The sequence below is a fragment of the Phoca vitulina genome, unplaced genomic scaffold, assembly GCF_004348235.1.
Source record: "Phoca vitulina isolate PV1807 unplaced genomic scaffold, GSC_HSeal_1.0 scaffold74, whole genome shotgun sequence".
NCBI classification, from domain to species: Eukaryota; Metazoa; Chordata; class Mammalia; order Carnivora; family Phocidae; genus Phoca; species Phoca vitulina.
The window spans coordinates 2,568,598-2,594,519 of record NW_022589777.1 but is presented as its reverse complement, the minus strand read 5'-3'; the positions used below and the strand labels follow the sequence as shown (position 1 = coordinate 2,594,519).

The window sequence follows — 25,922 nt, the reverse complement described above, 5'->3', positions numbered from 1 at the left end:
CAAGACAAAGGTCAGACCTCTTTTTGAGCAAGATTAAATTATTTTTAAAAAATTTTTTTATTGTTATGTTAATCACCATACAGTACATCGTTAGTTTTTGATGTAGTGTTCCATGATTCATTGTTTGTGCATAACACCCACGCTCCATGCAGAATGTGCGCTCTTTAATACCCATCACCAGGCTAACCCATCCTCCCACCCCGCTCTCCTCTAGAACCCTCAGTTTTTCAGAGTCCATCGTCTCTCATGGTTCGTCTCCCCCTCCGATTTCCCCCTCTTCATTCTTCCCCTCCTGCTATCTTCTTCTTTTTCTTTTTATTCTCAACATATATTGCATTATTTGTTTCAGAGGTACAGATCTGTGATTCAACAGTCTTGCACAATTCACAGCACTCACCATAGCACATACCCTCCCCAATGTCTATCACCCAGCCACCCCATCCCTCCCACCCCACCCCCCACTCCAGCAACCCTCAGTTTGTTTCCTGAGATTAAGAATTCCTCATATCAGTGAGGTCATATGATACATGTCTTTCTCTGTTTGACTTATTTCGCTCAGCATAACACCCTCCAGTTCCATCCACGTCGTTGCAAATGGCAAGATCTCATTCCTTTTGATGGCTGCATAATATTCCATTGTATATATATACCACTTCTTCTTTATCCATTCCTCTGTTGATGGACATCTTGACTCTTTCCACAGTTTGGCTACTGTGGACATTGCTGCTATAAACATCGAGGTGCACGTACCCCTTCGGATCCCTACATTTGTATCTTTGGGGTAAATACCCAGTATTGCAATTGGTGGGTCATATGGTAGCTCTATTTTCAACTTTTTGAGGAACCTCCATACTGTTTTCCAGAGTGGTTGCACCAGCTTGCATTGCCACCAACAGTGTAGGAGGGATCCCCTTTCTCCGCATCCCCGCCAACATCTGTCGTTTCCTGACTTGTTCATTTTAGCCATTCTGACTGGTGTGAGGTGGTATCTCATTGAGGTTTTGATTTGGGTTTCCCTGATGCCGAGCGATGTTGAGCACTTTTTCATGTGTCTGTTGGCCATTTGGATGTCTTCTTTGGAAAAATGTCTGTTCATGTCTTCTGCCCATTTCTTGATTGGATCATTTGTTCTTTGGGTGTTGAGTTTGATAAATTCTTTATAGATTTTGGATACTAGCCCTTTATCTGATATGTCATTTGCAAATATCTTCTCCCATTCTGTCAGTTGTCTTTTGGTTTTGTTGACTGTTTCTTTTGCTGTGCAAAAGCTTTTTATCTTGATGAAGTCCCAATAGTTCATTTTTGCCCTTGCTTCCCTTGCCTTTGGCGATGTTTCTAGGAAGAAGTTGCTGTGGCTGAGGGCGAAGAGGTTGCTGCCTGTGTTCTCCTTTAGGATTTTGATGGGCTCCTGTCTCACATTGAGGTCTTTCAACCATTTTGAGTCTCTTTTTGTGTGTGGTGTAAGGAAATGGTCCAGTTTCATTCTTCTGCATGTGGCTGTCCAATTTTCCCAACACCATTTGTTGAAGAGACTGTCTTTTTTCCATTGGACATTCTTTCCTGCTTTGTCAAAGATTAGTTGACCATAGAGTTGAGGGTCCATTTCTGGGCTCTCTATTCTGTTCCATTGATCTATGTGTCTCTTTTTGTGCCAGTACGAGACTGTGTTGATGATGACAGCTTTGTAATAGAGCTGGAAGTCCGGAATTGTGATGCTGCCAGCTTTGCTTTTCTTTTTCAACATTCCTCTGGCTATTCGGGGTCTTTTCTGGTTCCATACAAATTTTAGGATTATTTGTTCCATGTCTTTGAAAAAAGTGGATGGTATTTTGATGGGGATTGCATTGAATGTGTAGATTGCTCTAGGTAGCATTGACACCTTCACAATATTTGTTCTTCCAATCCATGAGCATGGAACGTTTTTCCATTTCTTTGTGTCTTCCTCAATTTCTTTCATGAGTATTTTATAGTTTACTGAGTGCAGATCCTTTGCCTCTTTGGTTAGATTTATTCCTAGGTATCTTATGGTTTTGGGTGCAATTGTAAATGGGATCGACTCCTTACTTTCTCTTTCTTCTGTCTTGTTGTTGGTGTATAGGAATGCCACTGATTTCTGTGCATGGATTTTGTATCCTGCCACTTTACTCAATTCCTGTATGAGTTCTACCAGTTTTGGGGTGGAGTCTTTTGGGTTTTCCACATAAAGTATCATATCATCTGCAAACAGTGAGAGTTTGACTTCTTCTTTGCCAATTTGGATGCCTTTTATTTCTTTTTTGTTGTCTGATTGCTGGGGCTAGGACTTCTAGTACTATGTTGAATAGCAGTGGTGATAGTGGACATCCCTGCTGCATTCCTGACCTTAGGGGGAAAGCTCTCAGTTTTTCCCCATTGAGAATGATATTTGCTGTGGATTTTTCATAGATGGCTTTTATGATATTGAGGTATGTACCCTCTATCCCTATACTCTGAAGAGTTTTGATCAAGAAAGATGCTGTACTTGGTCAAATGCATTTTCTGCATCTATTGAGAGGATCGTATGATTCTTGTTCTTTCTTTTGTTAATGTATAGTATCACGTTGATTGATTTGCTGATGTTGAACCAACCTTGCAGCCCAGGGATAAATCCCACTTGGTCGTGGTGAATAATCCTTTTATTGTACTGTTGGATGCTATTGTCTAGTATTTTGGTGAGAATTTTTGCATCCATGTTCATCAAGGATATTGGTCTGTAATTCTCCTTTTGGATGGGGTCTTTGTCTGGTTTTGGGATCAAGGTAATGGTGGCCTCATAAAATGAGTTTGGAAGTTTTCCTTCCATTTCTATTTTTTGGAAGAGTTTCAGAAGAATAGGTATTAATTGTTCTTGAAATGTTTGGTAGAATTCCCCTGGGAAGCCATCTGGCCCTGGGCTTTTGTTTTTTGGGAGATTTTTGATGACTGCTTCAATTTCCTTAGTGGTTATAGGTCTGTTCAGGTTTTCTATTTCTTCCTTGGTCAGTTTTGGTAGTTGATACATCTTTAGGAATGCATCCATTTCTTCCAGGTTATCTAATTTGCTGGCATAGAGTTGCTCATAATATGTTCTTATAATTGTTTGTATTTCTTTGGTGTTGGTTGTGATCTCTCCTCTTTCATTCATGATTTTGTTGATTTGGGTCCTTTCTGTTTTCTTTTTGATAAGTCTGGCCAGGGGTTTATCAATCTTGTTAATTCTTTCAAAGAACCAGCTCTTAGTTTCGTTGATCTGGTCTACTGTTCTTTTGGTTTCTATTTCATTGATTTCTGCTCTGATTTTTATTACTTCTCTTCTCCTGCTGGGTTTAGGCTTTATTTGCTGTTCTTTCTCCAGTTCCTTTAGGTGTAGGGTTAGGTTGTGTACTTGAGACCTTTCTTGTTTCTTGAGAAAGGCTTGTATTGCTATATACTTTCCTCTTAGGACTGCCTTTGCTGCATCGCAAAGATTTTGAATAGTTGTGTTTTCATTTTCATTGGTTTCCATGAATTTTTTTATTCTTCTTTAATTTCCTGGTTGACCCATTCATTCTTTAGTAGGATGCTCTTTAGCCTCCATGTATTTGAGTTCTTTCCGACTTTCCTCTTGTGATTTAGTTCTAGTTTCAAAGCATTGTGGTCTGAAAATAGGCAGGGAATGATCCCAATCTTTTGGTACCGGTTGAGACCTGATTTATGACCTAGGATGTGATCTATTCTGGAGAATGTTCCATGGGTACTAGAGAAGAATGTGTATTCTGTTGCTTTGGGATGGAATGTTCTGAATATATCTGTGAAGTCCATTTGGTCCAGTGTGTCATTTAAAGTCTTTATTTCCTTGTTGATCTTTTGCTTAGATGATCTGTCCATTTCAGTGATGGGGATGTTAAAGTCCCCCACTGTTATTGTATTGTTGTTGATGTGTTTCTTTGCTTTTGTTTTTACTTGGCTTATATAATTGGCTGCTCCCATGTTAGGGGCATAGATATTTACAATTGTTAGATCTTCTTGTTGGATAGACCCTTTAAGTAGGATATAGTGTCCTTCCTCATCTCTTATTATACTCTTTGGTTTAATATCTAATTTGTCTGATATAAGGATTGCCACCCCAGCTTTCTTTTGGTGTCCATTAGCATGGTAAATGGTTTTCCACCCCCTCACTTTCGATCTGGGGGTGTCTTTGGGTCTAAAATGAGTGTCTAGCAGACAGCATATCGATGGGTCTTGTTTTTTAATCCAATCTGATAGCCTGTGTCTTTTTTTGGGGCATTTAGCCCATTTACATTCAGGGTAACTATTGAAAGATAGGAATTTAGTGCCATTGTATTGCCTATAAGGTGACTGTTACTGTATATTGTCTGTGTTCCTTTCTGGTCTATGTTGCTTTTAGGCTCTCTCTTTGCTTAGAGGACCCCTTTCAAGATTTCTTGTAGGGCTGGTTTCATGTTTGCAAATTGCTTTAGTTTTTGTTTGTCCTGGAAGCTTTTTATCTCTCCTTCTGTTTTCAAAAACAACTTAGCTGGATATAGTATACTTGGCTGCATATTTTTCTCATTTAGTGCTCTGAATATGTCATGCCAGTCCTTTCTGGCCTTCCAGGTCTCTGTGGATAGGTCTGTTGCCAATCTAATGTTTCTACCATTGTAGGTTACATATCTCTTCTCCCGAGCTGCTTTCAGGATTTTCTCTTTGTCTCTGAGACTCGTAAGTTTTACTATTAGATGTCGGGGTGTTGACCTATTTTTATTGATTTTGAGAGGGGTTCTCTGTGCCTCCTGGATTTTGATGCCTGTTTCCTTCCCCAAATTAGGGAAGTTCTCTGCTATAATTTGCTCCAATATACCTTCTGTCCCTCTCTCTCTTTCTTCTTCTTCTGGGATCCCAATTCTAACGTTGTTTCGTTTTATGGTATCGCTTATCTCTCGAATTCTGCCCTTGTGATCCAGTAGTTGTTTCTCTCTCTTTTTCTCAGCTTCTTTATTTTCCATCATTTGGTCCTCTATCTCACTGATTCTCTCTTCTGCCTCATTTATCCTAGCAGTTAGTGCCCCCATTTTTGATTGCACCTCATTAATAGGCTTTTTGATTTCGACTTGGTTAGATTTTAGTTTTTTTATTTCTCCAGAAAGGGTTTCTCTAATAACTTCCATGTTTTTTTCAAGCCCAGCTAGTATCTTTAAAGTGATGATTCTGAACTCTAGATCCGACATCGTACTAATGTCCGTATTGAGTAGGTCCCTGGCAGTCGGTACTACCTCTTGTTCTTTTTGTTGAGATGATTTTTTCCATCTTGTCATTTTGTCCAGAGGAGAATAGATGAATGAGAGAACAAAATGGTAACAGGGTAACAACATCCCCAGAAAGTATACTCAAAACAAATCAGAAAAGACCTGAAGCTGGGGGAAAAGAAAGGGAAAGAAAGAAAAAAGAAAAAGAAAAAGAAAGAAAAAGAAAAAGATAAAAACAAACAAAAACAGAACAAAACAAAAAAAACCAGAATATGATCAAATATGATCAGGCTGGTGCACAGATCAGTGCCACACACTAGATTTTGGGCATATTTTGGTCTGTTAGAAGAAAGTGCCTCCCAAAATTTTAAAGAAAGAAAAACTTATATATGTACAAAAATAAGGGTTGATATGATGAAGGGATGGAATATGACTGTAAAGATGAAAATTATAAAAAATTTTATAAAAGGAATTGATAAGAAGTTGTTTGAAAAAAGAAAGAAGAGAATTTAAAAATAGAGAATGTGATCCTGGAGGAAACTAGAATAGAGCCATACACTAGGGATTTAGGGTATATTTTGATCTGCTAGAAGAAACTATATCTCAAAATTTTAAAGAGGGAGCTACTTATATATATATATGCTAAAAATAAGGGTAACTACTATGAAGGGAGAGAATATGACTCTAAAAATGAAAAATAAAAATATTTTTAAAAAAAGGGATTGATACGGTGTTGGTTGAAAAAGGGAAAAAGAAAAATTCAAAAAAAAAAAGTTAAAAAAAATTAACTTTGAAAGACTAAAGAATCATGGTAAAAAGCCATGGATTCTATGTGCAGTATTCCCCTAGCACTGGAGTTCTGCCGTTCTCATTCATCAGTAAACTTGGTCTTGGCTGGCTGTTCTTGCTGATCTTCTGGGGAAGGGGCCTGTTGCCGTGGTTCCCAAATGTCTTTGCTGGAGGTGGAATTGCCCAGCCCTCTTCGGTCCGGGCTACCTAATCTGCTCGGGTTTGCTCTCGGGAGCTTTTGTTCCCTGCAAGCTTTCTGTACAGCTTTGGAGGACTACTGTGAAAATGGCGGCCTCCCGATCTCCGCCCTGGAGGAGCCGAGAACTTGGGGCCCCACTCCTCAATGAGCCCCCAGAGAAAAGCAGTCAGTCACTCCCGTCTCCCTGGTTTCCGGCCGCACTCCGCGCTCACCCGGCCTGTGACTGAGTGTTTCTGTCTCTGGCACCCGACCCGGTGTGGAGTCTCCAAACCCAGCAGATCCCTGCAGTGCGCTCCCGTGCCGCTCCTCCCGGGGGAGGTAGGGGAGTCTCCCCGGATCTGCCGCTTGTTGTGTCCCTGTTGGAGGAGCAGTGGCCCGACTGTGCCGCAGATCATGGTTTATGGCAACCCCGAGCTGAGATCCCACTCCTCAGCTCTGTCTCTGCAGCCGGCTTCCCTGCTGCAATACCTGGGAGCTCTGCCGCACTCAGGCACCCCCAGTCTTTCTGTGACCCCGAGGGTCCTGAGACCACACTGTCCCACGAGGGTTCCACCCCCAGCTTAGCCACTGGAGCGATGTTCCTCATTGGAGCAGACTTCTAAAAGTTCCGATTTTGTGCTCCACTGCTCTATCACTTGCCAGAAGCGGCTGATGGAGGCCCCCTCCCCTGCCGTCTGTCCTCCCAAATATCGCCTCGGATTCACTTCTCTGCACGTCCTACCTTCCAGAAAGTGGTTGCTTTTCTGTTCAGAGAGTTGTTGCTATTCTTTTCTTCGATCTCCTGTTGATTTTGTAGGTGTTCAGAATGGTTTGATCCCTATCCAGCTGAATTCCTGAGAGCAGACGAAATCCAGGTCTCCTACTTCTCCGCCATCTTGCTCTTCCCCAAGATTAAATTTTTTACAACAAACTTGGAAAGTCTCTTAACTTCCTTTTATCGCTATTCCCTCATTTATAGAATGAAACCAATCATATGTAATTATTAGGGTTATTATTTAAATTAATGCTGAAATATAAATTACTTAAGATTATAGAAGTAGACCGGGGTGTCTGGATGACATCTAACTCTTTGGTTTCGGCTCAGGTCATGATCTCAGAGTTGTGAGATTGAGCCCTGCATTGGGCTCCACACTGGGTGTAGAGCCTGCTTGAGTTTCTCTCTCTTCCTCTCATTCTGTTGCACGTCCCTCTCCCTCTCAAAAAAAAAAAAAAAAAAAAAGATTATAGAAGTAGAAAGGGAAAAATATCTTCCTTTAGTTTACCACTCTCTTCATTTATTTACATGTGGTGCTGCCAGCCCACTCTTGTTAATTTAGTCTTTGTTACCAATTATTTTGATAAACGCAGTCTTAGTTACCCTCACTGGGAGTCCTTGGGTTTGGCCTTCTTCCTGATTCAATGCGCTGGTTCATTATTTTTATTTGGGTTTTGTAATGCATTAGATCTCTTCAAGTTTTATTTTACTGTTTTAATGCTTGCAGCTGAAGTCTTTTTCAAAGACTTTGCTTCATCATGTTCTCCACTGTTCAGTGATAGAATTTCTGTAATCATTATTCTATAGTCATTCCCAGGAATTCTCCTCTTACCAATTCCTTTTGTTTTGTTTTGTTTTTTCCGTTAAAAGAGCTGCCATTTTGCACAGGTTTGCAGATTGGATAAAAAGACAGGACCCATCCATATGCTGTCTACAAGAGACTCATTTTGAACCTAAAGATACATCCAGACTGAAAGTGAAGGGATGGAGATCCATCTTCCATGCCAGCGGACCTCAAAAGAAAGCTGGGGTAGCAATTCTTATATCAGACAAATTAGATTTTAAACTAAAGTCTGTAATAAGAGACATAGAAGGACACTATATCATTCTTAAAGGGTCTATCCAACAAGAAGACCTAAAAATTGTAAATATCTGTGCCCCCAACATGGGAGCAGCCATATACATAATCCAACTGTTAACCAAAATAAAGAGTCATATTGATAACAATACGTTAATTGTAGGAGACCTCAATACTCCACTCTCAGCAATGGACAGATCATCTAAGCAGAAAATCAACAAGGAAACAAGAGCTTTGAATGATACATTGGACCAGATGGACCTCATAGATATTTACAGAACATTCCACCCTAAAACAACAGAATACTCATTCTTCTCGAGCGCACATGGAACTTTCTCCAGAATAGACCATATACTGGGTCACAAATCAGGTCTCAACCAATATCAAAAGATTGAGATTATTCCCTGCATATTCTCAGATGACAATGCTCTAAAACTAGAACTCAATCACAAGAAAAAATTTGGCAGAAATTCAAACACTTGGAAGCTAAAGACCACTCTGCTCAAGAATGTTTGCGTCAACCAAGAAATCAAAGAAGAACTTAAACAATTCATGGAAATCAATGAGAATGAAAACACATCGGTCCAAAACCTATGGGATACTGCAAAGGTGGTCCTAAGGGGGAAATACATAGCCATCCAAGCCTCACTCAAAAAAACAGAAAAATCCCGAATTCACCAACTAACTCTACACCTTAAAGAACTAGAGAAAAAGCAACAAACGACGCCTAAGCCACGCATTAGAAGAGAAATAATTAAAATTAGAGCAGAAATCAATGAATTAGAAACCAGAAACACAGTAGATCAGATCAATGAATCTAGAAGTTGGTTCATTGAAAGAATTAATAAGATAGATAAACCACTGGCCAGACTTATCCAAAAGAAGAGAGAAAGGACCCAAATTAATAAAATTATGAATGAAAGGGGAGAGATCACGACTAACACCAAGGAAATAGAAACAATTATTAGAAATTATTATCAACAGCTATATGCCAATAAACTGAGCAATCTGGATGAAGTGGAGGCCTTCCTGGAAACCTATAAGCTGCCAAGACTGAAACGGGAAGAAATTGACAACCTGAATAGGCCAATAACCAGTAACGAGATTGAAGCAGTGATCAAAAACCTTCCAAAAAACAAGAGTCCAGGGCCTGATGGATTCCCTGGGGAATTCTACCAAACATTCAAAGAAGAAATAATACCTATTCTACTGAAGCTGTTTCAAAAAGTAGAAACAGAAGGAAAACTTCCAAACTCATTCTCTGAGGCCAGCATTACCTTAATCCCCAAACCAGGCAAAGACCCCATCAAAAAGGAGAATTTCAGACCGCTATCCCTGATGAATATGGATTCCAAAATCCTCAACAAAATCCTAGCTAATAGGATCCAACAATACATTAAAAGGATCATCTACCACGACCAAGTGGGATTTATCCCTGGGATGCAAGGGTGGTTCAACATTCGCAAATCAATCAGTGTGATAGAACACATTAATAAGAGGAGGGAGAAGAACCATATGGTCCTCTCAATTGATGCAGAAAAAGCATTTGACAAAATACAACATCCTTTCCTGATTAAAACTCTCCAGAGTATAGGGATAGAGGGAACATTCCTCAAGCTCATAAAATCCATCTAGGAAAAACCCACAGCGAATATCATCATCAATGGGGAAAAGCTGAGAGCCTTTCCCTTAAGATCAGGAACACGTCAAGGGTGCCCACTCTCACCACTGTTGTTCAACATAGTACTAGAAGTCCTAGCAACAGCAAGCAGACAACAAAAAGAAATAAAAGGTATTCAAATTGGCAAAGAAGAAGTCAAACTCTCTCTTTTCGCAGACAACATGATACTTTATGTGGAAAACTCAAAAGACTCCACCCCCAAATTACTAGAACTCATCCAGCAATTCAGTAATGTGGCAGGATACAAAATCAATGCACAGAAATCAGTTGCTTTCTTATACACTAACAACGCAACTGTAGAAAGAGAAATTAGAGAAACGATTCCATTTACAATAGCACCCAAAACCATAAGACACCTCAGAATAAACCTAACCAAAGAGGTAAAGGATCTATACTCTAGGAACTACAAAACAGTCATGAAAGAAATTGAAGAAGACACAAAAAGATGGAAAAATATTCCATGCTCATGGATCGGAAGAATGAACATTGTTAAAATGTCTATGCTACCCAGAGCAATCTATACCTTCAATGCCATCCCGATCAAAATTCCAATGACATTTTCAAAGTGCTGGAACAAACAATCCTAAAATTTGTATGGATTCAGAAAAGACCCCGAATCGCCAAGGAGATGTTGAAAAAGAAAAACAAAGCTGGGGGCATCACGTTGCCTGATTTCAAGCTATATTACAAAGCTGTGATCACCAAGACAGCATGGTATTGGTACAAAAACAGACCAATGGAACAGAATAGAGAACCCAGATATGGACCCTCAACTCTATGGTCAAATAATCTTTGACAAAGCAGGAAAAAAATGCAATGGAAAAAAGACAGTCTCTTCATTAAATGGTGCTGGGAAAATTGGACAGCCACATGCAGAAGAATGAAACTCGACCATTCTCTAACACCATTCACAAAGATAAACTCAAAGTGGATGAAAGACCTCAATGTGAGACAGGAATCCATCAAAATCCTAGAGGAGAACATAGGCAGTAACCTCTTTGACATCGGCCACAGCATCTTCTTTCAAGATACATCTCCAAAAGCTAGTGAAACAAAAGCAAAAATGAACTTTTGGGACTTCATCAAGATAAAAAGCTTCTGCACAGCAAAGGAAACAGTCAACAAAACAAGGAGGCAACCCACAGAATGGGAGAAGGTATTTGCAAATGACACTACAGATAAAGGGCTGGTATCCAAAATCTATAAAGAACTTCTCAAACTCAACACCCAAAAACCAAATAATCAAGTCAAAAAGTGGGCAGAAGAGATGAACAGACACTTCTCTGAAGAAGACACACAAATGGCTACATTCACATGAAAAAATGTTCATCATCATTAGACATCAGGGAAATCCAAATCAAAACCACGTGGAGATACCACCTTACACCAGTTAGAATGGCCAAAATGGACAGGGAAAGAAACAACAAATGTTGGAGAGGTTGTGGAGAAAGGGGAACCCTCTTACACTGTTGGTGGGAATGCAAGTTGGTACAGCCACTTTGGAAAACAGTGTGGAGGTTCCTCAAAAATTTAAAAATAGAGCTACCCTATGACCCAGCAATTGCACTCCTGGGTATTTACCCCAAAGACACAGATGTAGTGAAAAGAAGGGCCATATGCACCCCAATGTTCATAGCAGCAATGTCCGCAATAGCCAAACTTTGGAAAGAGCCGAGATGCCCTTCAACAGATGAATGGATAAAGAAGATGTGGTCCATATATACAATGGAATATTACTCAGCCATCAGAAAAGATGAATACCCAACTTTTACTCAACATGGTTGGGACTGGAAGAGATTATGCTAAGTGAAATAAGTCAAGCAGAGAAAGTCAATTATCATATGGTTTCACTTATTTGTGGAACATAAGGAATAGCATGGAGGAAATTAGGAGAAGGAAGGGAAAAATGGGGGGGGGATTGGAGGGGGAGATGAACCATGAGAGACTATGGACCTGAGAAACAAACAGGGTTCTAGAGGGGAGGGGGGAGGGGGGATTGGTTAGCCCGGGGATGGGTATTAAGGAGGGCACGTACTGCATGGAGCACTGGGTGTTATACGAAAACAATGGATCGTGGATCACCACATCAAAAACCAATGATGTACTATATGGTTGCTAACATAACATAATAAAATTAAAAACTACAAAAAAAAAAAAAAGCTGCCATTTTGGCTAAAGTTTTTCATTCAAATGCTGATGTGTGTGTGTGTGTGCATGCAAATGTGCTTAGAGGGAATTAATTGGGATGGAAGGGGTAGGGTGTTCTTTGACTGATTTTTGAACTAATTGAGAAATAAGAGTATATAGACAGGGGCCCAAAATTTCTTTATGGGCAAAATGTAGGTATTGGAGAATAATGACTTTAATTTGTAGAGAAATGGATTTTCTGTTACTAAGCCCCTAAATTCAGTAGATACAGGCAACTCTTAGGGTGCAGGGAGAATGCAGGCTCTCTGTAAGCAGTCCCACTCCAAATGGGAAAGAAAAGAAGAGCTATCTGAATATGCTTGCTTTATTCCCATCCAAATTTCCAAGAAAAAAATCACTCCTACTCTCCTGGGGATGAGTGAGTTAAAGGGGTAGAGAGAAGCCAAGAGCAGTATATAATTGAGTCTTCACCACGTAGAAGGAAACATCAGAAATGATATGGTTGGATATTGTTGTAATGGCTGCCAATTTATTCATGCCTTCCTATATCCATAAATTTCCTTTGTCTTCTCTCATATTGACTCTCGGTTTGGTCACATGCCTTGTTTTGGTTAATGGAAAAGTAGCAAACATGGTCTAAGCTGAAGCTTGAAAAGTATTTCTCTTTCTGCTCTTGGAACTCTGTGATCACCATGTGAACTGGACCAGGTAGCCTGCTGGAGGCTGAGGCATGACATGAGGAGAGGCTCCAGTCATCCCAACTGTCTCTGAGGAAGCCTCATAATTTAACTAGCCCCAACTGACCCACCAGCTGACCACTTACCACAGGGGGGAGTCCAGCAAAAGAATCACCCAGCTGATCCCAGCTCACATTACCCACCTTACAGAATTGTGACAGAATAAGTGAAACCACCACTAAGTTGTGATTGTATGTTGTACAGCAGTAGATAACTGAGAAGTGGGAAGATACATTCTCACAAAATGGGAAGTTTATGGTTTCCAGAAAAGGGGCAATATTCTGTAACAAGTAGTATTTTATTATACATAAAGACTAAAAGACTACACCTTACTTCCTTTAATCTACAACTATAGAGTCTGCCTTTTGACAAAAAAGAGTAGAGAAAAAAAATTACATGTAACACTGGTATCCATAATAGATGTGGTATCTCAGCAATTCAATCCACAAAGTTCAAGATCCTAGGTTCTGAGTCTTTCTCTCCACATCATACTTGTTCTGATTTTACGTCCTACTCTATTTTGGTGAATTGAAAACTATTTTCTCAAGCAGTTTGTAATCTCTGTGGTAATTTACCTGGTGTTTCTTTGGGATAGATAAGTTCCTACCTTTGGATTTATAGTTTTCAGGGCCAGAACCCTCATTTCAGAATTCTCTTTCTTAATTTGATTTCTGACAATAAAAAGCAGTGCATAAAATATAAAGTCTATAAAAAGAAATCATCAACTGCGATTATAGAAACTGTTCTCCCCGTGGGAGAATTATGCAGTTATTACCAAAGCATGGCATAATGAGACTGTATGAAATATAAATATACATACAAATCAATATCACCTCATATTTCAGATAAACATGCACATCACAAACACTTCTGTACCAAAGACACCTTGATAAGGAGAATATAGGGAAAGTATGTTTTGTAAGGTTTGCATTTTGCTGGGAGGAATGTTCCGGGGGCAGATTAATTCAACAAACCTTTATCGAATACCTATTCTATGTCAAGTACTTTCCTGGAGCTATGGATACAGAGATAATATACTTGGTTATTGCCTTTAAGGAAACTGTTGTCTAGTAGGGGAAAGCAGTGTGATCAGTATCATCACAAAGATAGGCATGTGAGAACACAGAGAATGAACACTAACCTAGAATGGGAAGAGATCTCAGCAAAGACTTCTCAGAGATGATGAAGCTAAAGTGTGTCCTGCAGGGGAAATAGGAGTTAGCCAATGGAACTTGAGTGGAAAGGTTGATCTGGATAGAGAAGTCAATTGTGTAAGACCAGTTTGGAGTTGAGGGATCAAGCACAGAGCATTAGGGAGGCATATTTAACTATAAACCAGTGTGGCTAAAATATAGAGTTCAAGGGGGTAGGGCGTGTCAAACAGTCAATGAGGTGAACGTGGACCAGGTAATAAAGGAACTTGTTGGACTTGCTGAGGGCTTGGAGCCATAGTATAGTGGAGTCAGTCATTGAAGAGTCTTAAACAAGGCCATGATGTGGTGACCTGATATTTTTTTTCTTTTTTAATTTTTTATTGTTATGTTAATCACCATACATTACATCATTAGTTTTTGTTGTAGTGTTCCATGATCCATTGTTTGTGCATAACACCCAGTGCTCCATGCAGAACGTGCCCTCTTTAATACCCATCACCAGGCTAACCCATCCTCCCACCCCCCTCCCCTCTAGAACCCTTAGTTTGTTTTTCAGAGTCCATCGTCTCTCATGGTTCGTCTTCCCATCCGATTTCCCCCCCCTTCATTCTTCCCCTCCTGCTATCTTCTTTTTTTTTTTTTTTTCTTAACATATATTGCATTATTTGTTTCAGAGGTACAGATCTGAGATTCAACAGTCTTGCACAATTCACAGTGCTCACCATAGCACATACCCTCCCCAATGTCTTATCACCCAGCCACCCCATCCCTCCCACCACCACCCCCACTCCAGCAACCCTCAGTTTGTTTCCTGAGATTAAGAATTCCTCATATCAGTGAGGTCATGTGATACATGTCTTTCTCTGATTGACTTATTTTGCTCAGCATAACACCCTCCAGTTCCATCCACGTCGTTGCAAATGGCAAGATCTCATTCCTTTTGATGGCTGCATAATATTCATTGTATATATATACCACATCTTCTTTATCCATTCAATGACCTGATATTTTTTAAAAGAAGATATCACTAACTAGAATATGGAGAATGAATTAGAGATTGGTCAAGAGGGCATTGCAGAAATCCACAAAATAAAAGATGAAGTTCCAAATTAAGGCGAAGGCATTGAGAAGTGGACAGATTCAAGAAATATATAGAATAAACAGGATTAGATTACAGTATTAGTCAGAATACAGAAAATAAAGAGCACACTCAAATAAGTTATTTTGAGGTGAGTTTTAGTAAAGTAAGTATTTATAAAGGTGAGGGCAGAGTGTAGGTATGTTATAAGGAAGATTAATATAATGGACAGTTATTTCCACCTCTAGGCTTAAATAGCAAGAGGAGAGAGTAGTCACCAGAACCTGGTGAGAAAGGACTCTACAGAAAGGCTGACAGATCAGTGACCTTTGACTAAGGTCACAGCCAGCTCACAGGATCCTAACAGCGATGGAGCCGTGGGCATTACTACACCAACCTCACTTTTCCCCCTCTTTCTTAAATATCTTCCAGGGGCTCTGCATTGGCTGACTATAAGCCCACTGATGCTCTCCATATGTAGCCAACTTCTAGGGACACAAAGCAAGGAAGAAATGAGAAGTAAATGGATCTGGAGAGAGGGTATCTGGAAGATATCTAGTATAGTTACACATTGAATGCAGGGGACCAGAAACAGGAGGAGTCAAGGATGACTTCTAGAATTCTACTGTAGGAAATGGGATGGATGGTAATCATATTCATTGATGTATGGAAGTACAAGGCAGATAAATTTATTATTATTATTATATTTTTGGAAAAGGGAAACAGAGAAAATGAATTTAGTTTTGGAGACGCTGAGTTTCAGGTGCCTGAGGGATTTTCATTTATTTATTTAGCAAACGTGTGGTATGAAGACTCTGTGATGACTGAAGGCCATTTCTTATAGGGGTCACAAGTTCTATCTTGTTGGAGAGTCTCAGACCAGCACATTTTCACATTTTAGATAGTATCAGTGATCTTGATTAATGATCTCTTCATATCAATGAAAAAGCCTGAACTGTTTATTGTGTTTAAATAAGGCTTAAGACAGCCAAACAAGTTTTTAAAAATGATTAAAGTAGAACTTATTTTATTGCTTAAATAGGATTAATTTAACACATTGTTATCGAGTTGAAGTAACATGATGAAATAGAAAAGCTAGGTTTGGAGCTAGACACAGTTTAATTAGAATATGAGCCCTGTAATTCACTTTCTTTGTATACCTGGGCAAGTAATATTATTTCTCTAAATCTCAGTTTCCTCTCTTGTACATGGGGGTAACAATCTATTTGTCAAAAGTCCTTGACAAGGTGCTTGGAATGTAGTTAGGGGCAATGCAGTTAAGACAACATTAAAACTCTTATTTAAAATAATATTTTGAGTTAGAAATAATTTTTAGAGCTGGGAATCAGTTCAATGGTTAATATGTGCATAATAAAACTTTAGTTGAGAAATTCATTTTTAGGTTCTCTGTGATGTGCTTACAAACATTTTTATGTGACTTTGTCCAGCCTTGACAGTTCATTTCCCATAAAATCAGGAGACTAGCAGATTAGGGTTTTTTTTTTTTTTTTGCTTATTAATTTTTCACCAAGAAATAATTACATCTAGGCAAAATGTGATCCAACTATCAAATGGAGTAAGTTTTCTGGAGAAGCAACATTACTCTCTCACACTCAGTTTGCTAATTGATGACAATTTTTATTGGCATTTTTATAAATTGGGTGAGTTTAAGGGTATGCTACTTTTTTCTCTATCATTAACTTGTCCAGTAGCATGAGACTATGAACCTTCCTGGGCTTAATTGTTCTAAATGGGATAGGTGTAAGGGGACCAGTGTTCTGTTGGTGGCTTCAATGTCATCAACAAATACTCTAATTTACTAGGGTCTGCACAGCTGGTGTTTTTTATGACATACTAACAGTGTGGCACTTAAGTATATGAGTGACACCATATTAATTGAATCATATAGTTTTACCATCAGTATAGGCTCTTAAAGTAAGATGTGTAAGTGGCTTCTAAATGAGGTTATTTGGGAACATTAAAATGAACAAGTAGTATTCTAATGAAAGCTTTTATTGATTTGGTTGCAAGAAATAGGAACAAGGAAAATGGAAGTTTCTTATAGACTGTACTGGTGTGTAGGACCCAGGAGGGAAACTTGAGAATGGCTGGCCCCACTAAAGCTGGAAATGGAAAGCTTCCACTAAGGCAAATTTGCCATCCCTTTTTCTCCTGGGGGAATTTGTGGTCACTCTTCAGTGATATCTCTGCTTCTTCCTGTGCATCTGCTCTGTTCCGTCTTTTCACAGACCAGCATTCTCTTCCTTTCTCATAGTCCTGAGTGTGGCCAGTAGAGCTCTGTTCATCTTTTTGCTCACTTTCCACTCCAGCCCTTAACTATAGCATGGCCTGCCCACTTTAGTACCTCTTTATAGCTGATACTAGCTTCAGTGTCTCAAGTCCAAATTCTCAACATAATTATTTGGCTGGCCTAGCTGATCTTTTTGAATCATATCTCAGGTCACTGGCCAACCAATGGTTATCTGGTATTGTATCAATCCACCCCTGGTCCAGAGAGGTGGCATTGTGTAGGCTGATGTTTACACAGAAGGACTTGTGAGTGGGACATACCATGATAGACATATTTTGTATAAATAGAGTCAAATAGAAAAATATAATCAAGCCATACTCCCTTCCAGAGTGTACTGCAATTATTTTGTTATCTTGCAGTAAGACGAAAGAAGGAAAGGAACCAATAGGCACAACTTCTGACATGTAGGAAATCAGTTTGAAGCAGTGGCAGCCTATAAATAGGTAAGCCATCTCAGAGGTCATGGGACAGAAATGTTTATAGACCAAAATAAGGTGCTTTAATTGTAGAGCTTATCAAACCAATTTAAAAGGGGGAAGAGATGTAAAAGGAAAGAGATCAGGTTAGTATACTTAGGCTAAGATGCAAGTGAGATGCATGCACCATACTACCAAAATATGTGATGTTCTATATTTTGTCTCTGTTACATCAGCCTTCCTGACTGATGTTGTGTATGCATGGACCAGAATTGGGGTTTGAGTAAAGGGCCCAATAAAAACAAAGTATCTGGGTCCAAACACATATTCAGTTTTTCATGGAGATGCAGGTGCAAATACACACCGCAGGGTTTATAGCTCACAAATTAACCTGAGGAGCTGTTACGGATTTTGTGTTTCTTGGGCAGAGAATACACTGGGACATAATAGGCCCATACTGGGTAGCTGATTTTTTGATGACATAGTTGTCATCCCAGAAGTGGCATAATATACCTATGAATTTATCTTTTTATCCCTTTCTATTTATTAGGAGCACTCTTTTTTTTTTATTCTCTCATATATTCCTTTATCCTATCGATCTTTAACAATTCTTACGAGTTACTAACTTACTTACTATTGATATTTAACATACCATATGAATTCTGCCTACATTTTACAAACTACTTTTTTACTTCCTTTTTATACTTAATACTTCTAAAGGGTTTCATTCATCCCATTTATTTTTCTTGTTTTCTAGAGCAGAATTGAATATTCTCAAATAATAGAGCAAACACACATTACAACTTCTACGGCCCCTGCACTGAGATAAAAACTTCCATGGATGCTGTCTCATTTAACATCCCCAATGGTCCTTAGATGTAAGTACTACTATTAAATAGGAAGCTGAAATTATGTAACTTGTCCAAAAATCACCCAGGCAGTAAGAGGCTGTGCTGGAATTCACATCATTTCTGTTCTTCATAGTCTTGACATACTGAGAGAGTTCTATATATCATTCATTTCAAAGGTATTATGACCTATCTCTTTAATAGCACAAGGAGTGGAAAGTAGTTTCACTTAATGAGACAGAAGATCTGAGCTAACAGTCCAGAAAAGATCTAAAAGAAGGTTGCTCATGTAACTTGTCAGCCTCTTGGTTTTTACTATACAGGCCTTCCTCATTTCCTGAGACATAAAAAATGTGTCATTTAAAAGGCACAAGATACAGTTTTCTGGTTTAACATGTTTAATGAGTCTCAGATATTGTAAAAAGCTGTGGAGCCTCAATTCTTACAGCCCCAGTGTTGGGAACTGTCTACATGGAGCCAGAGGGGAGGCACAGAGTTATAAAAATGTGCATTAGCCACCATGTAACAGAGAATAAAGTTTTTCTTTAGATTTTTCAAAAAAATAAACTGGAAAAAATTAGGGATGAAAATGTTAGTAGAAGACATTAAAAGGCATGATTTCATTCTTCATTTTGTCCATCGAGCAGTCTGAGAATAGGAAAGGGAAGTAGCATGTCCAGATTCCTACAGTGGTTTCCCAAGACTCTTTCCCACCCCTGTGCTATTCATTCATTAATTCAATGAACAAATGCTTACTAAATCCCACTACAGGTCAAGCACAATGAACAAGACTAAGTCCCAACCCATTCCTCAAGTTATTTAGTATGCCTCAAATGTCACAGCATTTCCACCCAGTTAATGTTACCTTCCTCTGAAGTCCCACAATCCTCTGATTGTGCCTCTTTGTAGACTATCTCCCTTTTTATTTACTCCTGCTCTTCCATATTTCTCCTCCATTCACTTCTTCCTCCTGGTTCCCTTTTTCCTTTCTTCTTTCCTGGAACATTTATTAAGTAACTTCTGTTTTCAGGGCACTGGAATAGACACTGGGAAGACACAAATGAAGAATAAGCATTTCTGCTTTTGAAAGGCTCACCGTACAAATGGAGATAGTAAATTACAATACAATATGATACAGGTCTTGTTTTAATTGAATGTCTCCTCCATCTAGCTCATGGTAACATCTCTATCATTTCTTCCTTTTTTTTGTTAAAGATTTTATTTATTTATTTGACACACACAGAGAGAGATAAAGAGATAGAGCACAAGCGGGGGGAGCTACAGAGAGAGGGAGAAGTAGGCTCCCCAATGAGCAGGGAGCCTGATGTGGGGCTCAATCCCAGGACCCTGAGATCGTAACCTGACCTGAAGGCAGACACTTAACCAACTGAGCCACCCAGGCGCCACTTGATCATTTCTTAAAAGAGAAAAATCTTTAAAAGTAGAATCTGGTTCCAAGTCATCTTTATACTGTTCCTTATATATATTGGATGTACAATAAATGTTCCCTGAATTAAAATGGAAAGAATCAAAATGCTGTGCAAATCATGAGAGACACTGGATCATGCCTTGCTATCTTTAGTTTCTTGCTGCCTTCTTTTTCTGAGTTTTGTTCTTATGCCTATGCCATAATGAAAATAACTTTAATCACCCACTTATTATGTGCCAAGTGCATGGTGCTGAGTGAAGTAGAACTATTATTCTCATTTACAGATGAAGGAATTGAAGCACAGAGAGAGAAAGAAATCTGACCAAAATTATGATGCAATGAAGTTGAAGAAGCTTGGATTTGGTTCCATAATGTGAGCTCTTGTTTGTGATTCTGCATAGCACAATGTAGTAGATATAGAATAACCGTTTAGAGTCAAGTAACCTTGACTATTTTATTTGAACTTCAGTAAATTAATTAATCCTTCTGAGTTTCAGCTTGCTGGAAAATTGGGATAGTAATATTTACTTTAAATTAGTGCCTTGAGGATCAAATGAAATAAATATCCAAAACAAGGCCTAGCACTGAAGAAATGCTGACCATTGTCTTTCACTTTTCTTTCTTCAGAGACTCAGTATCCTTCCCCCTCTTCCTCCTCTCCTTCTTCTTCCTTCTCCCTTCTTTCTTCCTTCTTCTTTTCTCCTCCTTCTTCTTTCTTGTTTCTTCTTTCTTCTTCTTCAGACTCAATGTTCTTGAAAATGGACTTACTTATTTCTGTTCCCTAAGGAATCGACACTTTATACCAGGTTGGAAATGCTTTGTCACTATTATAGGACTTGGTGGGAAGTGGTAGGAAGTGGGTAATGCTGTGGTGGTCGCACTCCAAGGCTTTGGATTTCTAAGGCCAATGATCATATTCTAGAATTAGAGGGAGACCACTGTGGTCATCGTATGCAGGGGTCTTTAAAGATTTTGGCATCCGAATGTAAATTTAGTCCTAACAATTATATACAATAGTTGCCTCAGCAATTTTTCTATGTCCTTAAAATTTTTTGAAAAGATTGAGAGAGTAACAGATGTCCCCTACTTTAGCATCCTTTTCTCCAGTCACAGAATGGCTCCAGGTATCTGCCCTCTTCTGTTCCTATAACAGGAAGTCAGCGTGCTTATCTCTTCTTTTGGAAATTACCTCCCCCACCACACTCCACCACTTATTCTGTTACTTGGTCTCTTGTTTATATTTAACATAAAGTGTTAAATTAATTTCAGATGTGCAATATAGTGATTCAGCAATTCTATGCATTACTCAGTACTCATCATGGTAAGTGTACTCTTTTTTAAAAATTTAAATCAATTTAGTTAACATATAGTGTATTATAAGTTTCATGGGTAGAACTTAGTGATTCATCAATTGAATATAACACCCAGTGCTCATTACATCAAGGGCCCTCCTTAATATCCATCACTCAATTACTCCATCCCCCCACCCCTCCAGCGACCTTCAGTTTATTTCCTATAGTTACGAGTCTCTTGTGGTTTGCCTCCCTCTCTGTTTTTATCTTATTTTATTTCCCTTCCTATATGTTTATCTGTTTTGTTTCTTAAATTCCACATGAATGAAATCATATGGCCTTTGTCTTTAGCTGACTGACTGACTTTGCTTAGCATAATACCCTATAGTTCCATCCACGCTGTTGCAAATGGCAAGATTTCATTCTTTTTGATGACTGAGTAATATTCCATTGTGTGTGTGTGTGTGTGTGTGTGTGTGTGTGTGCACACACACACACACACACACCACCTCTTATTTATCCATTCATTTGTCAATGGACATCTGGGCTCTTTCCATATTTTGCTTATTGTGGACATTGCTAATATAAACATTAGGGTGCATGTGCCCCTTTGGATCACTATGTTTGTATCCTTTGGATAAGTACCTAGTAGTGCAATTGCTGGGTCATAGGGTAGCTCTATTTTTAACTTTTTCAGGCACCTCCATATGGTTTTCCAAAGTGGCTACATCAGTTTGCATTCCCAGCAACAGTGTAAGAGGGTTCCCCTTTCTCCACATCCTCGCCAACATCTGTTGTTTCCTGATTTGTTCATTTTAGCCATTCTGACCAGTGTGAGGTAGTATGTCATTGTGGTTTTGATTTGTATTTCCCTGATGCTAGCAATGAGCATTTTTTTCATGTGTCTGTTAGCCATTTGTGTGTCTTCTTTGGAGAAGTGTCTGTTCATGTCTTCTGCTCATTTCTTGACTGGATTATTTGTTTTTTGGGTATTGAGTTTGATAATTTCTTTATAAATTTTGGATACTAGCCCTTTATCTGATAAGTAATTTGCAAGTATCTCCCATTCTGTAGGTTGCCTTTGTTGACTATTTCATTTGCTGTGCAAAATCCTCATCACCTATTTTACCCATCCCCCCACTCACCTCCCCTCTGGCAGCCACCAATTTGTTCACTCTAATTACGAATCTGTTTTTTTGTTTGTCTCTTTTTCTTTTGTTTCTTAAACTATGTCCATATATGAGTGAAATCATATGGTTATTTGTTTTTCTCTGACTTATTTTTCTTAGCATTATACCCTCTAGAACCATCTATGTTATTGCAAATGGCAAGATTTCCTTCTTTTTTAATGGCTGAGTAATGTTCCACTGTATACATATACCACTTCTTTATCCATTCATCTCTTGATAGACACTTGAGTTGCTTCCATATCTTGGCTATTGTAAATAATGCTGCGATAAACATGGGGATGCATATATCTTTTCAAATTAGTGTTTTCATTTTCTTTGGGTAAATACCCAGTAGTGAAATTACTGGATTGTATGGTAGTTCTATTTATAATTTTTTGAAGAACCTCCATATTGTTTTCCACAGTGACTTCATCAGCTTGCATTCCCATGAACAGTGCATGAGGGTTCCTTTTTCTCCACATCCTTGCCAATGTTTGTTGTTTCTTGTGTTTTATTTATTTATTTATTTTTTATTATTATGTTATGTTAATCACCATACTTACATCATTAGTTTTTGATGTAGTGTTCCATGATTCATTATTTGCGTATAACACCCAGTGCTCCATGCAGAACATGCCCTCCTTAATATCCATCACCGGGCCAACTCATCCTCCCACACACCTCCCCTTTAGAACCCTTAGTTTGCTTTTCAGAGTCCATCATCTCTCATGGTTCATCTCCCCCTCTGATTTCCCCCCCTTCATTCTTCCCCTCCTACTATCTTCCTCTTCTTCTTTTTTTTTTTTAACATATAATATATTATTTGTTTCAGAGGTACAGATCTGTGATTCAACAGTCTTGCACAATTCACTGCGCTCACCATAGTACATACCCTCCCCAGTGTCTATCACCCAGCCGCCCCATCCCTCCCACCCCCCACCGTTTCTTGTGTTTTTGATGTTAGCCATTCTGACAGGTGTGAGAGATAGCTTCTTGTTTTAGTGTTTGTCTTCCTATTTGCCTCTGAAGGGAAACCTAAGGTCTTCCTGGCTTAAGGGAGTTGCTGACTACTATGGAATATAAATAATTTTAAGCAAAGAATACAAGCAAAGGAACAAGTTCAGAACCTTGGAAAGTTCTCAGAGTTTGGCTTCCAGACTTGAGTCCTTCCTGACATGAAAACTAGAAGTCCTACTGCTTTTATTCTAAGTAGTGGAGACTGCCAACCACCCCCCCCCCCCACTCCGTTCTCTAGAGTCTACCCTTTAATGATACCAAGTTGAAAAATGGAAGGAAGGAAGATAAGAATTGATGCCTGCTAATTTCCAGAAAGCAATGTGATCTAGGCCAACTGATCAAAAATCTTTTCATTTAATGGAATTTTTTGGCAGTCCTGTGAGGCTTATAGACCAATTCTCAGAATAAGGTTCTTATATACATACAATAAAATACACAAAATTACAGAGGATAACAATTATACTGAAATAAAGGAATCAAAATATTAGCATGACTCAAACCTTTCAGTATATTCACCAATAAGCAGTTTCAAAGTCCACTGGAAGCCAATGACCATGTCTTGGTTACCAGTGTGAGAACACACAGCTTTATTGTTAGAGGTTGAATGACTACTAGGGGCAGAGGTGTGCTATAGTTAGGCCAATATCTGTAGGTAGGAAGATTGTGATTAAGTGTGATTAAGGGCAAGTCTAAATACTACTGTAATTTCACATTAGTGGTATGTGTGACATATTTGTAATAATTATAATGTTATATCAAAATATCTGTCATTTCTCCTGGCTACAAAGTCACAGGCACAGCTAATCTTATTGTGCTTTTTACTTACATTCATAGTTTAAGGAAATGCTAAATTTCAGTTAGAAATAAGTGAAAATACTATGCAATATATTTTTGCATGCAAATTCATGGACTCCAGAAATCCATTTATATTCCTATTGGTGGTATGTGGACCCCAAATTAAAACCCTGTCCTAGGACTTCCTGTCAGCTATCGTCTTTCCCTGTCTTCTTTACTAGGCCACTGGGACCTGTCCTTTGAGCCTTCCTTGCTGTCACATAGTTTTGTCTAAATATCTTGGAATATCACTAATATCAGGATAAATTAATAGCATCTGTAAGAATAAGGAAGTTTGAACTGCCAATTTGGCTTGAGGTTGCAAAATACAGTGACAATTTTGCTTTGCTACCCTTGCCATTTCTTGCCTTTTTTTTTTTTTTTTAAGCAATTATTTGGTGGAAGACTCAAGAGGTGGGGAAAGGAAGATAGCAATTGTAGATGCAACATAAGGACCACACAGCTCATGGTAGCTTTCCAGATGAGTATGAATATGCAGATTTTAGGCTTATGATAATCAAAAGGCCTGGAGGTTCTTTTCCCAGTCTCCTTATATTTCAGTGCTATTTCCAGTGCACATTCTGATGATCCTAATTAGGTTTTTCTCCCATATGTGTTAGAATTTCAATTGTGATTGTATGCGTATCAATTTATGAATAGGCAGGAATGCCATTTCATCTCATGGATCATCTGATCTCATCGATACAGCACTGACAGGCAGGGGGTGTCTCACAGTCTCAATATTCAGTGTGCTCTGTTGTCTCTGAAGTTGTGTGAGCTAAAACGCCTCCATGACTTTGGGCCTCTAAATGAATGCGTCTTGAATATGTCAACTGCTGCTTTCCTAACTGACATGGACAAAAGAAGGCATCTTCAGATTTACCACACAGGTTATTTTAGTCATTTGTATTCATAAGAGTGTGGTGTCCTGAACAATGGGGTGCTAGTCCTATTAGCATCCACACAGAGTCATGTCCCTGTAGTGAAACGTCTGGACTCTGTGCTGTGCTGGATCACACCAAGTTGGTAGCATTTGACTTCTGCTCCCCTTTTTCCTATGAGAGAGAAGCGCTCTCTCACATGGTTGCTGAGACTGAGCCACACCACACAATCTGCAGATCCCCAGACACACCAGGCCATTTCACACCTCTGTGCTCCTGTACATGTTGTCCCCATTGGCTAGATGTACTCAGGCTGCTGTTTTCTGGGGGACCTCAAGATTTTGCTCAAATAGCACTTCATTCAGTTAAACTTCTTCAGGAATCTTTTCCTGAAAACTCTAGGAATAGTTAAGCACTTCCTTCTATGTGTTCTCACATTACTATGATTATACTTTGTATACTGATGCTATAATTTGTTAATTCATTCAGCACATGTTTATTGGAGATCATCTCAGTCATGGACTCATTCTCAAGGCAGTGATGAGTAAGACAGACGTGACCCTGCCTCTCCAGAGCTTATAGCCCTGTAAATATTCCACAACACTGTATCTTCTTATTTATGTTTCTTGCCATCAACTCAAATAAGAAACACAGTACTCTTTTCCTTAATTTCCTCTCAAACCATTCACAAAAATATTTATGTTGCAGCAGACCTTAGAGAGGGATATTTTTCATTGCAGAAATTGAAAATACCATAAATTTCAAATGTAGACATTTCCCTTCTTAAAAGTTCTTCTACCACTCCACCACTGGGAAGTGATCAAATTTCCCAGTAAGTTCCAGTCTTCTGCCAGGCTGATACGTTCTCTCCTTCTTGAAGGTACA

The 25,922-nt window shown here is 38.9% G+C and overlaps 1 long non-coding RNA gene across 1 annotated transcript; it reads left to right on the top strand.

The window, feature by feature from the left end:
• The first annotated feature begins 18,232 nt into the window (after window positions 1-18,232).
• Window positions 18,233-21,154, top strand: LOC116625190. Its single transcript, XR_004298023.1, has 3 exons — window positions 18,233-18,445; window positions 20,129-20,217; window positions 21,114-21,154. It is a non-coding gene; the product is annotated as an uncharacterized LOC116625190 (long non-coding RNA).
• The last annotated feature ends 4,768 nt before the right edge of the window (window positions 21,155-25,922 follow it).